General features: G+C 43.4%; 1 protein-coding gene across 6 annotated transcripts in view; it reads left to right on the top strand.

The window, feature by feature from the left end:
- The first annotated feature begins 5937 nt into the window (after positions 1-5937).
- The window catches only part of SLX4 (SLX4 structure-specific endonuclease subunit), a 31498-nt gene continuing 22674 nt past the window's right edge, over positions 5938-14761 (top strand). For 2 of the 6 annotated variants that reach the window (XM_040593246.1, XM_040593241.1), the window contains exons 1-3: positions 5939-6054; positions 6719-6797; positions 13294-13396. The gene's annotated coding sequence lies outside the window, so the exon portion shown is untranslated. Of the gene's footprint in view, positions 6104-6322; positions 6344-6718; positions 6798-12715; positions 12840-13293; positions 13397-14761 lie in introns of those variants that run through there. The other 4 variants (XM_040593245.1, XM_040593247.1, XM_040593242.1 and 1 more) reach the window with 4 other exon arrangements.

The raw sequence follows: 14761 nt of genomic DNA, 5'->3' as shown, positions 1-14761 counted from the left end.
CCTGGAAAAATCTCACAGAGCTTATTTGACTTCCAGGCTGTAAGCAATGCTGACTCCTGCTTTGTGCAGAAAATTGATCTATCGGGTCTGATTTTTACTGGGACCTCATTAGCTGCTGCCTCTCTCATTTTTTGGTGGGAGCTGGTTTTTGTTCATTTTTCTGCAAGTTAAACTTTGTGTGCTGACAAACTGTTGGTGATAAACAGCGTGCCTTCTCTCCTGCTCTGCCCAGGCTCATCAGCTGCAGAGTCAAAACTATATCCTTCGGGGCAGAAGATGGAAAATATTTATAGGCAGTGAAATCCAGTTTGAAAGGACATTCCTGAGACCTCGTGCTTTTAAACTTGGACAGAATCCCTCTCACGTCTGGCTCAGGACCTTGAAACTGGACCGGCCCATAAAGTAGTTCACTGGGCCAGATTGAGAACAGAGTTTTCTCTCGTCCAGACTTCCTGCTGAGACTATCGAGAGTGTCTTGGATAGGCTCCAGGTCTATGTTTTATGGACAAACCACAGGCCAGGAATCTGCAATCTAAGCTCCTTGAGCAGCAACTGTTTAAAACATTAGGGGAAGAAATGGCCACTCTTTCCAAAAGAAGAAAACTTGGGAGCCGTTAATAATGTTTAGCGCTTCTGTAGTGCCTCACAATTGTTAATTAATCCTCCCACTCTCCTTGTGAAGTAAGTCAGAATTGTTCTTACTTTACAAATAAGGTCTGCATGGACCTTAAATAAATTTCCCAAAGCAACAGGGAATCTGAGTTAGGGGCACAGCCCAGAACACAAGAATCCCAGCACAAAGTGAAACAAACCTCCTCCAAGATCCAGAGGCATAAAGACAAGTACCTGCTGGGTTTGGATGAGGTAATAAACACAAATGTAACAGCAACTTCAAGAGCTTCTCTGCCCAGTACCCTGTTCATTTGGAAATTCTTCCCAGGGCAGTTCTGGGTCTGCCCAAACCTTATCCATTGATATCATGTGGTTTCCCAGTAACTCCTGGGTTCAAAAATTCCTCAGATTTCAGAGAACACCTGAAAGCTTGGCTGCTTGCTGGAATTACCCTGTACAAAGTCCTTTCCAGCTGGTTCTCTCCCCTATTGCTTGGGAAGAAGAGGATGGCATGCTAAAATCTCTCTTTTTTTTCTACCCAGAACAGCTCATCCCTTGATGTGTCTGTAGTGGGGTTAAACATCGGTTTTCCTTTTCTTTCATCAGCAGGAAACTTTTCTTCCAGAGGAAAAAAAGGGGTCATCTGTTCTCCCTCTGCTCTCAGAAGCATCTTTTGTTTCTCCTTTACCTCCCCCTTTACACTTAACCGCCATCTTCTCTAGAGCACTTGGTGGCTGATGCTGTGGTTGCAACATAGTCTGAGCCAAGAGGGGAGCTGATCTGCCTGGACAATCATTTTCCTGTTCTCATCTATGACAGGAGGGTGCTCCTTGGTGCTGTCTTCCACTGTCAGTCCTGGACCACCTTACAGCAAGAATTTTATCTCAAATCACAAGCCCCCTTCCCATTGCACTCCTGGAAAAAGTCTGGAATGTGAACAGGTGGGAATGGGTAAAAAAGTCTGCTGTAAGTCCTGGTTGAAATGGAATAGTTGGCAGGAGTGCAAGGACCAAAGGCTTCTAGTAGTACTTAAATTTGTAAGGACTCCTGACGGTCTCATTGCTGTTAATCTATTTAGAGCAGCAGGAAGGATGAAAAATTGGTGAAAGAAGCAGAGTTTCCTCCTCTTTTTAAATCTATGTAGCAAAAGGTATTGTAATGAATTGTCCATTAAATGTATCTGTCCAACTTTATTCCAAATGTGAAGATATTATCTGCAAGGGATTTGGGGTCAGGTAACAGCAGTTAACAAAGCAGCAGTCTGTGAAGCCAAGCAAAGCTTGCTTCTCCTTTTGCAGCCCAAGTAAATGAGGGGTAATTGGGGTTAAATCCTGATCCAGAAGTAAATCAGTAAGTAAATCCTTCACGGAACTGTCCCAGATTAAATCCTTAGAAACTCGGGAAGTCAGAGCTGTGACAGGAGGCAGAGGGAGATTAAACTTGAGTTTTGTTTCACTGATGTAGCTCCGTCACTGGATTTGTTCTGTCTCAAGTGGTTTAGCAGATATTTTAAAAAACAAGTGTACTAAGTTATCTTGTTTCAAGGAATCAAAGGATATGGTTTCCTTTTTTAGTTAGGCACTGTATTTTTAATGTTTAGAAATTCTTAGCATGTTTAATGCCCAGTGCCTTTACTGAATGATAGTCATTCTTCTTGGAAATTATAATTCATTGCACCTCCCAGGAGAACAAGGCAAATTTTGGTTATAACAAATTAATTTGACATGCACACTCTAACTTGTGCTGTGTGACTTACTGAATGGAAACATGCATATTTTTCTGGCAGGCTTGCAAGAGGAGATGTAGTGGCATGCACCATCCCAAAATTCACATTTTAGTGGAAAACAAAATGAACCTGCTCTGAAGAAAACACTGCATTGTTGCTTGTTTTGCCCTTTCAAGAGACTCAGCACACTGAGTATTGTGCTGAGCTCTGTCATCCAGCATGGCCAAAGTCCATGAAAAGGGCAAATTAATACCATAAATTAATGCAAACTCTAAACTTTACTCATTTAAATTGGCCTCTGTGGCTGCTTCTCTGGTCACTACGGACCTGGATTGAATCAGTTTCTATCCAAAGCTTTAAAAAATTATTCTGGAGCTGCCAGAGCCACCGATGTTACAAGTCTTAACACAGACCAGTGGATCTGCCCATCAGACTCAGCAGGGTAACAAAGTGAAACACAAATTTTGAGAACTGCTGACTGCAGTGTACTGGGGATAAATATGTATATGTATATATAATATACACGTACTGTGTGTATTCATAGATATGTAGATAAACATATTCACATCTTTACTATAAATAGCATTGCATGATGAATTCAAGCACAGTTATTTTTAAAACATTTTAGTATTGGCAATAGTGTCCACAAGTTCCATAATTGTTGTTTTCTTTAGAGACAGCTCAAAACCAAAGTGTGATAGTAAATATCCTGTCTTTTACACCGTGTATCCAAAGTGTTGCTATTTCAGGGGCCTGCTAGCATCTACACAGTTGTAAATCACTGGAGAATACCACTAGAATGCACTGAATTAAGCCAAGATGTTCATAGAGTCTAAAGCACTGGGGCCCTATGCCATCTCTGATACAGAGCTGTTCCCTAGTGGGAAGAAAAAGTGAATTATTTAAAAATTGCTAGCAGAAGTCAAGTAGGTCTACATGGAGAATTTGATCATCTGCCTCTGATCAGCTGCCTGATTTTGGGAGAGCTGCTGCTTCTCTCTGTACCTCTAACTGTGGTTGCATGTTCTAGCTGATGGTGGGTACAAATAGCGAATAGAGCCTGTTGCAGCGACCACATCCTTGTTTCCTGAGGTTAGAAGCCTTGAAACATCCTGTGAAATAGATACCTGTTTGGTAGCCAATTTGTACTGTTAAATGTCGGTGCTTTTGGACCCATCTGTATTGGAAATGCTGCAATTCCTCTGGCTCTTTTCAATGCAGACTTCTAGAAGGCTGCACTTGCGCACATCAGCAAGGCTCAGGGTGTTTGTGCTACTCACGTTGAGCGCAGTAAGCTTTAAAGGATTCAAGCAGTGAAAAAGCAGATGCTTGTGAGTGGTACGTGCTTCACATTTCTCAGGGGCCCTTTGCTTTGGTATCTCAGCACTTTTAGAATAGAAAATTGTGCTTGACTATGTGAAATGCAGTAGAAGAGCTAGAGGCTGTGGCGTTGCCTGGCAGCCACGATGTGGAGGCTGATCTGGCTAAAGATGTATTTGCTTTGTTCAGTGGTGTTTCGAATGCCGATGGGCAGTTTCCCCAGCTGAAGGTGTGTGACAGGGTCTGAAGGCTGTCCTGTGCCTTCTGGAGATGCCCCTCCAAGTCTTCTTGGTTATTATTAAAGTATTTGGTGCTTTTGGATTCAGTTTGCATTTAGGGTATTGTGAAACAAAATGTTACTGTGACTTGGCTTGTTACTTGTTACTGCTTGGTTCTTCTGGAACCAGCACAGTGTCTGGGTACCTCATAACTGGAGTATTTTTTAGTATGTTTGTGCAATGCGCACTTGCAAGTTCTTGCAGGGTTTTTCTTCAGAGTGTTTCTAATTCCCTTAAGTGTAGCAACTTTAGAAAGAACTTGAATAAACTAGCAGAAGTGTTGAAAGACACAAACCAAAGGATTTCTTCATAATCAGTTTTGGGTTCTCACACTGACATGGGCACATTGCATCTCATGGGGAGATTCACTGCAGAAAATGCATCCATCAGTCCCACCAAAATAAACAGGCCACTAAGTATTTGCTTAAAATTCAAGGGTTTCCAGCTAAAATTGTTTGATTTGAATTTAGCATAGGTTAAAAATTAAATTGATTTGCTGGAAGTGAAAATGCATGGTGCCTTGGGAGTTTGTTCTGTTTTAAAAGTTGTAGTTAATTCTTTTTCTATAAGCTTTCCAATTAGGCAAGGCTATGACAGTGTTGGGCTTTTTTGGTGATGTCAATTATGGATCAAGATATAATTATGGAAAAATAAACGTTACGTGTGAAGGAGTCATCATATTGCTCACAATTAGAAGTATTTGTTCGTAAAGTGCCTATCTTGCTGGTTTTGAAGCACACTAATTGGAATGTGAGCCCCAGCATGTTCTGTGTGCCGCTAAACCTCTTCCCTCTGCTTCTTGACCTGTTAAGAAGTGTTACCCAGGAGTGATTTTGCTTCTTGCTGCATCCATACCAAGTGTTGAGAAAAAAATCCTGATTTCAACACAAAACATGCATTCAAAATGCAAGTCTCATGTATGACCCCCCCACGCTCACCGCATCTCTGGTGATTTTATACCTACAGGCCCTTGGCCGCAATTAAGTGTGTGTTTAAGAGAATTAAGAGAAATTCTTAAGCAATTAAGAGAAAAAGATTCTTGATCCTGACTCCAAATTAATATTCAGTATAAGGTCTCTTGAGTTCTGTAGTTGAAAAATGGCATCCATTTTCCTGTTCAACCCCTGGTATTAAGTACAGAATAAATAGGCAATGTTCTTTCTTTTGACAGATAAAGGTTGGTAAAAGCTTGAGCTACATAACTGCTCCCCTAGGTGTTTCAATATGTCCATTAATTTCCATATGAGCAGCGCAGCATTTGTTATAAACCCAAAGCATTACAATTATAATGGGCTTTAGTTGCAGCTTTGCAGCATGCAAACCCGTACCTTAGGTTTTAGATGTGAAGATGAGTGACTTTAAATGATAGCTCCATGATTATTAACAGGTGGTATGAAGTTCTCTCCGTCTTTCCAATTTATATTTTTCTACATATGAACATTTTGATAGATCCAAGTCCTTTAAAAATATTCATCAACAACGCTACGCTGTATGCTTTCCTCTTTCGGTGGTGTTTCTTCCAGACTCGTTGTTCACCTCAGTTACAACCCGAGCCGAGGCTCTAATCAAACCTACCAGCACTTAAGGCCCGCCGGGGCTGGGGGCCGGTCGGGACCGGCCGAGGCCCTGTGGCGCTGCATGGCGGCGGGAGGCGGCCGGGCCCGCCGCCGCCGCCGCTTCCCCTGGAGCACGGCCGCCCCCGGCGGCCGCCGGACCGCTCGCCTCAGCCCGGGCTCGCATCAGCAGGCGCCGCCCAGCGGCGCCGCCTGCCCGGGGGGAGGCTCCCGGCCGCTGTCCCGGCGCGGGGAGCCCCTGAGTCGGCTCCGCGGACAGGCCGGGCCCCGCTGAGGGAACAACTGGGGGGGGGGGGGGGGGGGGGGGGGGGGGGGGCATCACCACAGCAACCAGTGGCGGGAAGCCAGTGCGCCTGCGCGGGGAGGGCGCGGCCGGGGCCGGGTGCGCACGCGCAGACCCCCGCCGGCAGGAGGCTGCCAGCAGCGTGGCGCATGCGCGGCGGGCAGGCCGCGGGGCCAGCGAGACCCCGCATGCGCTTCGGTTGGGCATCGGGGCTGCCCGGCGGGGAGCGGCGGCCCGCCCGTGTCGCGGCGGGAGAGCGAGGTCAGCGGCGGGCCGAGCCGGCGGGCAGCGCCCTCACAGCGGCGGCCGGGTGGGCAGCGCTACCGGGGCGGCGGCGGGCGGGCTGGCGGGCGGCGTGACGTCATGACGCCGGCGCAGTGAGCGCGGCGCGGCGCCACCTGCTGGCCGGGAGGCGCTGGCGTCGAGCCCTGGGGCTGGCGTTACCTCAGGGTGTGGCGTCATGCGCGGTGGGACGTGACGTCAGCGGTGGGACGTCATCCCCTCGAGGGGAGGGGGAGGGGCCTGGTCGCCGCGGCGACGGGGCGCTGAGGTGAGCACCGCGTTCCCTCGGGGCCCCGCCGGGCCCGGGAGCGCTGGCGCCTTGGGGGGCCTCTGGCTGGGTCGGGTGGGCGGCTCGTCGCTGTGTGGCAGCTGCTCCATAGGGTGAAGTGCCATCCTTGACGTTAACGCAGCATCACAAGCGAAAACTGGGTGCTAAAGGCGAGGTGTTCAACGGCAGGCCTGCTTGCGAGGGTGTCAAGAGTTTAAGCATGCACAGGCTGCTGGGAGGATTCATTAAAAACTCTGTTTAATGCATCCAGTCTCAAAGCAAACTTCTCTCGAGCAACGTTATCAGGGAGAGCAATTCTGAGGAGTCCGGCAGCTGTTCCGTGAAGCAACGTGACATTTTATCTTTCTGTTCCAGGCTCAGCGGCACGAGGACCAGCGTATGGGCCTGCCTTGGTGGGGAACAGTCGGTGTCGGCTGTTTTACCAACACTTTGTGTAAGTGATGCTCGTGCCGCATATACACATAAAAGATGCTTCTTTTAACCATCCTGTTTTTAAATAATGCCAGAATTGTGTATTTACTGTGCAAAAACATCTATTATTTGTACTAAAATAGTTTTGAGTCTAGTAAAGCCCAAGGGCAGTAACATTGACTGATGGTCTGTCTGCTGGCTTCTGTATAAACTCTCAAAAATCAGGGAGTACGGTCCCTGATTTGACTGCAAAAAATGACCCTTGTGTGGTTGGCATTCATACCTACTTAAAATGCTGTTCTTCGTCTCCCTCCAGGTCCCTTTTCTCCCCTTTGATTTTGCTGTTTGGATTAAAACATTTTTCTGAATAGCCAGAAGTCACTGTATTTCTTGATGCAATACAGGGTGTCAGAGGCAGACTGCTTGACAAGCAGAAAGAATTTTTATCGTGAGCTTTACATTTGGAAGAAAATAGACCTCAAGTTCTTTTGAGCATTTTCTTTTCCCACTGGGTCAATTTTCATGACACATTTTTTCCAAAGAAACTGTCAAATGGTAGAAAATAGCAATTTAAACAGGATGTTTGACACGCTGTATGCTAGTGAAACAAGCTATGCTTTGCGGTCCTCAGTTGTACATGACATCCTTGTCCAGGGTTTCTAGAAAGAATTTTCCTGAAAGCTAAACACAGAGGAATTGATATCACTGTCTGAGAGCTGACCTCTTGCTGTTGTTGTAGCAGTCCATGGAAGAGGCACATTTGTGCATCTTTGAGATCATTGGTATGATACCAGCGTTTCCCAGAGCGCTCACACCAAGTCTGTAGGTAACTATATTTAGATATTGAGAAGGTGAAGGAGCTAAGTTAATAGTTTAATAGGAAAAAATGTAAAAAATGTATTTTCAGAACAGTAAACCAAGCCTGTTCGTGATAGAAGCTGGAATATGGAGAAAAGATACGATAGCATGAAAACATCATAAAGCGACATACCCACAAAGTAATGTGTATTTTGCTGTAGCTCTTCTATGTGATTTTAGCTGAGAAGAGAGCAAGTTATTAGCTGTTATATATCAATGAAACATTAGTGTAAAAGATATATTATTAGATCACCTGTAGAAATCCATGATGAATTTGGCCACCTTTTCAAAGTAAGCATCTTTCTATTTCAGAGAATGTGGGGAAATCAAGATACTGCATTAAATTTCAGTTTGGATTTGGCTTTTGTGATTATAAGCTTCAACATAATCACAAATCAGGAGACACACTTTTTGAGAAAAAGTAGTATCAGTAGAATTTACATTGTTTTAAGTGAATGTGCCCTTTAGAATACCATTGTCTTATTGGAGAGAAATAGCTTGAATGTTTCACATTGTGTTCTTACTTCTCTTTATATTCACTTCTTCATTAATTATTCAGTTGATTTTCTTTCTGCAAACATCCGTAAGGCAGATTGCTCCATTCTTGATGTACAAAATGATAAAGTTGTTTGACATGGTCAAAATTACCTGTATCAGGGTGGAGTCAGACACCTGGGATAAGGTCACATTGTGGTCAGTTTGTAAGAATGACTGCCTGTGTAAGGCTTTGTGCTGGGTCCTGAAAAGGCAGTGTGAAAAGCTATGTGCCACTGGTGCTGTATGAGCTGTAGGCCATGTGTCCTCTGGAATGAATCATGCTGTAGGTTCACTGTCACAATTTCACCACAGTTTTCACTAGGACCAACTATAAAGGAAATAAACCCTTTTTACTGTTAAAGCGTATGTATTGATATGGCCACAGACTCATATAGGGGCCCACCATCGTTCTGATTAGCTGTCCAGACTGCTTAGTCCTTTGTAGTTGTTGCTTCCCAGGATAGATTTACCTACGCTGTAAGTATGGCCTCGGCCCAAAACAGGGACTTTGTGTTGAGATTTGTGCTAGTTTACCAAGTCGGCTGCATCATTCTGCCTCTCTGTCATCAATGCTATCTAACAGTTCCCTTCCCTGCATCATCAGGCAGCTTGATCAGTGGTGGTTTATGTCTCTCCTAACTCATTTCTTAAGTCTAAGTAATAGAAGAGCGAGATAGGCAGAGAGTTAATCTCCGAGGGATGTACTAGAAATATATGCTCTTAATGACTGCTCTTTGCAGTTGCATTTTGAAACCTATCTAGCTACATTTTAATAATTTTTTAAATGTGTTGTATTGATTTTGTATAATTTTAATTAATCATTTTGTCCCTCGATACTTTTTTAATGGTTTACAGAAGAATTACACCTCTGTTAACACACAGAGGTCTCATTAAAAAGGTATTAGCTTAATGTAGGAGATCTTGGTTTTCATAAAACTGCGTTGATTGGTATTAATTTTGTTATCCATCTTTATTCAGCAATTCCCATATAAGCCATTTCTTTAACAGCCTGGCGTTGATCTCGGTCTGAAAGATGGGTGTTTACTTCCCTGATTGTCCTTTTTGAAAAACCACAGTGACTTCTACTTGCACATGATCCAGTTCTGTTGACAGAAATACCTTCAACAGCTGCTTTTCAGTATGCTTTGGATTACTGTTAGAGTAGGCTACTTTCATCAACATCATGGGATGGATATTACAAGAATATTTAGTATTCTCAGTATTAACAGTTCTGCAGTTTGTTTTGTAATGATCTAGTGGCCTTGGTAGTTTTTTCTTTTTGGTTTTGACGTATACCAAAAGGATCTTCTTGAAAATCCTTACCTTTTCTGACCAGGTAACTAATCTTATGTAATTTTACCACCTCCTCATTCTGATACAGTTCATTGTTCATATTCAGTGCTATGCAGTTCCCTTACATGTTGATATTTTACATGTCTGGTTTTATTACTATTCTGATTATTCTTCTTTCTGTGAAAACCAAGTTAGGTTTTAATAAGTATTGTTCTCTTTATTGATTTTGGGGGCCTCTACTGAAATGTTTTTATTCACTCCTTAATTCACCGTTGTATTTTTCTGTTCAATATTTTTTTGTTGTTTTCAGTCAAATCACATAAGCATTTTTTGAAACACCAGCTGCATATATTTCTGATTTGTATGCTACTGCGTTTGCATACAAGCCATGAGCATTTGCACCTGAGCAACCGTTAGTTTTTATTTTTATATTCACTTCCCCTTTATCTTTCCAGAGGAGGTATGAAGTAAAAATTTTCTATCTCAGTGAAGTGCTTTATAAGGTAAGGTTAGTTTCTACAGTATTTGAAAGGTAGAGGGACATTTTGTCATGTAAGTAGTAATTTAGAATTCATGTCTGGAATGTAACAGATTTTTTTACTGTCTATGAAATCCTTTGCCATGTGTACAAGGTACTACCAGGGGAGGTGCAGCCTTGAAAAGAAATGAGAGCATGGTACTCTGCCAGGATGTTAGGAAACAGAAGTGGGTAGTGTCAGGTAGGCATTGATAATCGTCACTGCTAAGATTGCTCATTGGAATCTGATTATGATTTTCCTAGCTATCATTTCCTTGCTTATATAGACTTAATTTGTCATCTCCTATTTTCCACGCCTGATTTTGGTATCCTTTTCTAGCACAGGAAAGCTGGCAGAGACCTGAACAAGAGGGTGAATACCTGACTGGATTCTGTTCTGCACTTACCTTTGTTCTTTCCTCATAGAACAAGTGCTGCTGTCCTCAGTGTTAATTTATTTGTGGTTCTACAAACACAGAGACCCTGCACTGTACAGATCTAGTGTTGTGTCTTTATAAAATAGTGTTGGTGATAAAGGTATTGGTTAGTGCAGGAACCTGGAGAGAACAGGCTGTAGTGAAGAGACTCTCTAAAAGTATGGAAGATAATACGCTTTTTCAGAAGTTACACTGTTGACATGTAGGTTCTCCATCAGGAACCTGTAGGAAGATTTTTTTGTTACAGGATTCAGTCTGGAAGAATCCCTAGGGACTGCCTTCTAGTGTGGTTTCCAGAACAAACACTACAGAAATTCTTTCCCTTTGCAGTATTTGGACTGGCTTGATTGAAAGTTTTGCTACCTTCAGATCTTTAGGCCACAGCTTTCACAAAAAGAGAAGGGGAGGGAGCAATAAAACTTTTAATGCCAACACAAAAGCATGCATACCATCATCCTGTCCGCTGTCAACGCTCTGCAATTAGTGGCATCACTTCATACGGGCTGTGGCAATTAACTAATTTCTGAAGACTAAGTTATCAGTCACTTTGATCCCATTCTTTGACGTTCCGTTAAGTTCTGGCCAGCCTTACAGGACTGTCAGGACCACTCCTATGTTGATCTTGCTGGTGGAGGAAGTGGGAGAAGGTGCTTCTGCTGAGAAAGGTGCCACCCTTCCTGCAGCAGCCCACTCTGCCGGGCACGCAAACGGAGCCTCACTCCATGTTTCCTGCCGAGGGGAGACGGGTGCTGCAGACTCAGCACCATGTCTTCCTATGCCCCATTAGGAATGCAGCTGCCTGTTCAGCTGCTTCACTGGTGGAGACAGGGGGAGAGGATCTGTCTGCAGAACAGGGTAATTTGTACTTTCACCACAAGGAAATGGTATGTATCAAAAAACAGGTTACTTTTTGCTTTGCTTTCTAGCGTTAAATAATCCCACTTCCCCAAGTATTTCTTGTGAAACCCAGGAAATTGCTCCCAAGGTAGCGTGGCATTTCCCATTTTTGAAGGTATAGGGTCAGGCTTTCCTTAGAGATGAGTAATTGAGGAGGATATACTGCAGGGGAGAGAGGGGAGAAGGTATCTACTGGGTGTGAGTTGTTGAGGCCTACCTAACACTGATCTACACTTTCTAGCCATAATGATGATGTATTCTTGGGCACTGAAATGGCAGGAGAATTGTTCCTGGAACAAATAGTTTAAAGTGGCAAGTGAGCAAGCCCAGACGTATATTTGATTGCTCAGAAGAGATAGTGTCAAGTGGTGGGACTGCTGGTAGAAATATGCTCTAAGTTGTTAAAAGAGAGACTGCTCTGAAAGGTGGCAGGGTAGCAGATCTTTTAAAAACCCAAACAACAGGTAAAACAAGGATTCTGTGACTGAGCTAAGGAATTACAAGGCAGGAAGTCTTTTATTAAACTGGCCAAAGTGATCATCAAGTTATTTGTAGATGTGTGTCATTATATATTTTTAACCTGATAGCATTTCATCAATGTGGTAGCCTAGTTTCTCTAGTAGACTGTCTCTCAGTAGTCTAAGGGACTGGTTTGAATTCATCAACAAATCAGGAAATAAAGAATGGATTAGTGTAGCTTGCTCAGAAATCCTTTGAAAAGGGGAAAGAGGTAAAGAATTATCATGAATGGTAAACTATCTGAGAGAGCAAACTGGCTGGAGGGTAGCAAACAGCATCCAAGCGTTCATTCTGAATCCACCTCAGCATGTGCCTGGTGGTCCCACTGGGCAGTGGCACAGCTTTTTGAGCTGAGTCAAGAGCACAGGTGTTTTCAGCAGGCTCCGAGCTGCAGGTGACACACTAACTAGATCATGAAATTCAGTGTGGAGGTGTGTAAAGTAGAGCACAGAGGTGGAAAAAGAGATAAATCATATGGAACACCTTAATGATACCAGATACTGAAAGAGCTCTGGGCATCTCTGTTCAGGTAAAACCTTTGCTCAACAAGCAGATCCTTTCAAACCAAAGAAGATGTTAGGATCTCTGAGGCCTGGATGGGGAAGGAATGTGAGCAATATAAAGCTTCTTCACCAGCTGTATCAACAGTCTGCTGTCCGCAGTACTGGTCAGTGTGTCTCAGAAAAAGCAATGGAGAGTGAAGCAGCTTCAGAGAGTACTGATGGGGATGGTTAGGGGTCAGGAAAGATTCTCCTAGGAAAAGAGAAAAGACTAGGGCTCTTACTTTAGAGCACAGAGACTGGAGGATGTGATACATTTTAGAAAATACTGAGTGGTCTAAAGAGAGTGTATTCAGAGCTTCTGTCCTCCTTGTCTCAACAGAAGACAGTGAAGTACAAAGGATGCAAACAGAACTGATGAGAAGGGATACCTGAATTTTTTTCAGTTAAACCAGGGAGCTCAATCCAGTAGATGCCTATGAGCCTGAAAACAGCTGGATCAAAAGGTGAGGGTGTTACATGACTGGTTTAAAGAAAGTTACCAGGAAACAAAATTAGTCCCAACTGGAAAAGGCAAGGACAGACTATTTGTAGGATAAGATAACTCAGGCCGGAAGTGACCTCAGGAGGTCTCTAGTCTGATGTCCTGCTCAAAGCAGGGTCAGCTGTGGGGTCAGACCAGGTTCCTCAGGGCTTTATCCAGTCTGTCTGACCTGTTCTGCCTTCTGAAGGGTTCTGGGCTTTTTCTGCAATGGTGCTGCTCACTGCTGAGCTGAGCAGATCCTGAGCAATGCATCTAACTCACCTACTCTCACTTCAGGTACACAGGTTAATGGAAGTGGCAGAACTTAGCACCTTTGGAGCGTGTGCTGTCTCCTTCCCCCTGCAACTTGGAACTTGAGCAAAAAGAGCAGTCAGTACAAAATACACTAAATCTAACCCTTTCCTTCCCATTTCTAGGTTCCACCTTTCATTGTTACTGATCCTGCTTTGTACCACTTTGCTGATCCACATTTAGTTGAAGCAAACAGCTGGGCTATAGATTTGGCATCTAAGTGGATAGGTAAGTGCTGCTGTTTATTTTATTTGACCAGCCTTGTGATTTGTTGAGTCCTAAAATCTTCCAAAATGAATTGAATACTATACTGAAAGAAATTATTTTCAAAGCCAATACTTTTCAAGCTCCATAAACTGGTCCGAAAGCTGGCTGTTAGGTACACTGATAGCAGCAGCATCAGAGATACTGAGGTGATGAACAGAGCAGGAGCCTGTAACTGCAAGTCTGGAAAGGGCAAGGAGAAAGACAGATAAATTCTTAGGTGGTTTTGCATTGTTTGTATGTCTGACTTGCTCTACCTGGGGCACTGAACATTGGTTGCAAGTGCAAAAGTGCTGATCTGTTTCAAAGTTTAATATCAGGAACTAACCATAAATAGTATGACATTACAAATGTGTCTTTGAGAGGTACTTAAAGCCATGGAGGATGTGAGATTCTGTTTTTCTCCACGTTCTGTCTCCTACATAGAATAAAACGGTCAATTTACAGCGATAACTATACCAAGATTCTGTCCAGGAAAATCAAATTTATGAACTGGCTACATAAAACTTCAGTTTCTCTCTGACAGGAAATGACTCCAAGATTCACAGCAAAATCCTCTGCTGGTTTGGAAGCCTGAGTTTAAAATAAATAAATCCATTAACATCTGTAATTGCTTATAGGAAAGGCTGACCCATGAAAGTGTGTAACCAGCATTCCTTAGCCTTGCATGTCTGCAGCCAAGCCATTTGAGAAAACAATCTTGCATGTGTTTTTCCTGCTTTTTGAGTCTTTCTGTGCCCAGAGCTTTACTGGAGAAACTGAACCACAGCTGTTGCCATTCCAAGTGAAACACTCCAGTTTAAACTTGAAAGAAATAGGTTTTGAGAGCAATATAAAACCTCTGGTAAAATAGTCAGGACCATAGTGAACTTAGGACTAGGAAGAAGACAATCAAAATGTCTAAGAATAGAGATCTAGTTTTAATGTTGCCTGGGGCTTGATGGCGTTTCCATCTGGACATTGTACCCAGTGCTGTTCCAAGTAATCCCTAGCTAGTACTGCTGTTCTTACTGTAGCTGAAAAGATTAAGAAACTCATTTAAAAATACCGTTTGTTGAGTCTGTTTACCTTGTGTATTTGACAGCAATTTGTGGAACATGGTCGGTGCCACAGTTTATTGGGTACTCAGAGTTTAGCATTAGTTAGCAGGAGAGCTAATCCTAATGGTGAGCAGCCATGGATGTGAGAGGAGAGAAAGGATGAACATGTTTGATAGAGTTGTTCTCAGACTTGTCCCAGAAACTCTTCTGAAATGCCAGAAACTGCCTTTATTTACTTCTCAAAATGAGATCAGGCTCTCCTCTTTAAAGCTGCAGTGTCTCAAAGCTG

The sequence above is a fragment of the Falco naumanni genome, chromosome 4 (assembly GCF_017639655.2).
Source record: "Falco naumanni isolate bFalNau1 chromosome 4, bFalNau1.pat, whole genome shotgun sequence".
Classification (NCBI taxonomy): domain Eukaryota; kingdom Metazoa; phylum Chordata; class Aves; order Falconiformes; family Falconidae; genus Falco; species Falco naumanni.
The sequence above is the reverse complement of the archived record's forward strand: the minus strand, read 5'-3'. Positions and strand labels throughout refer to the sequence as shown.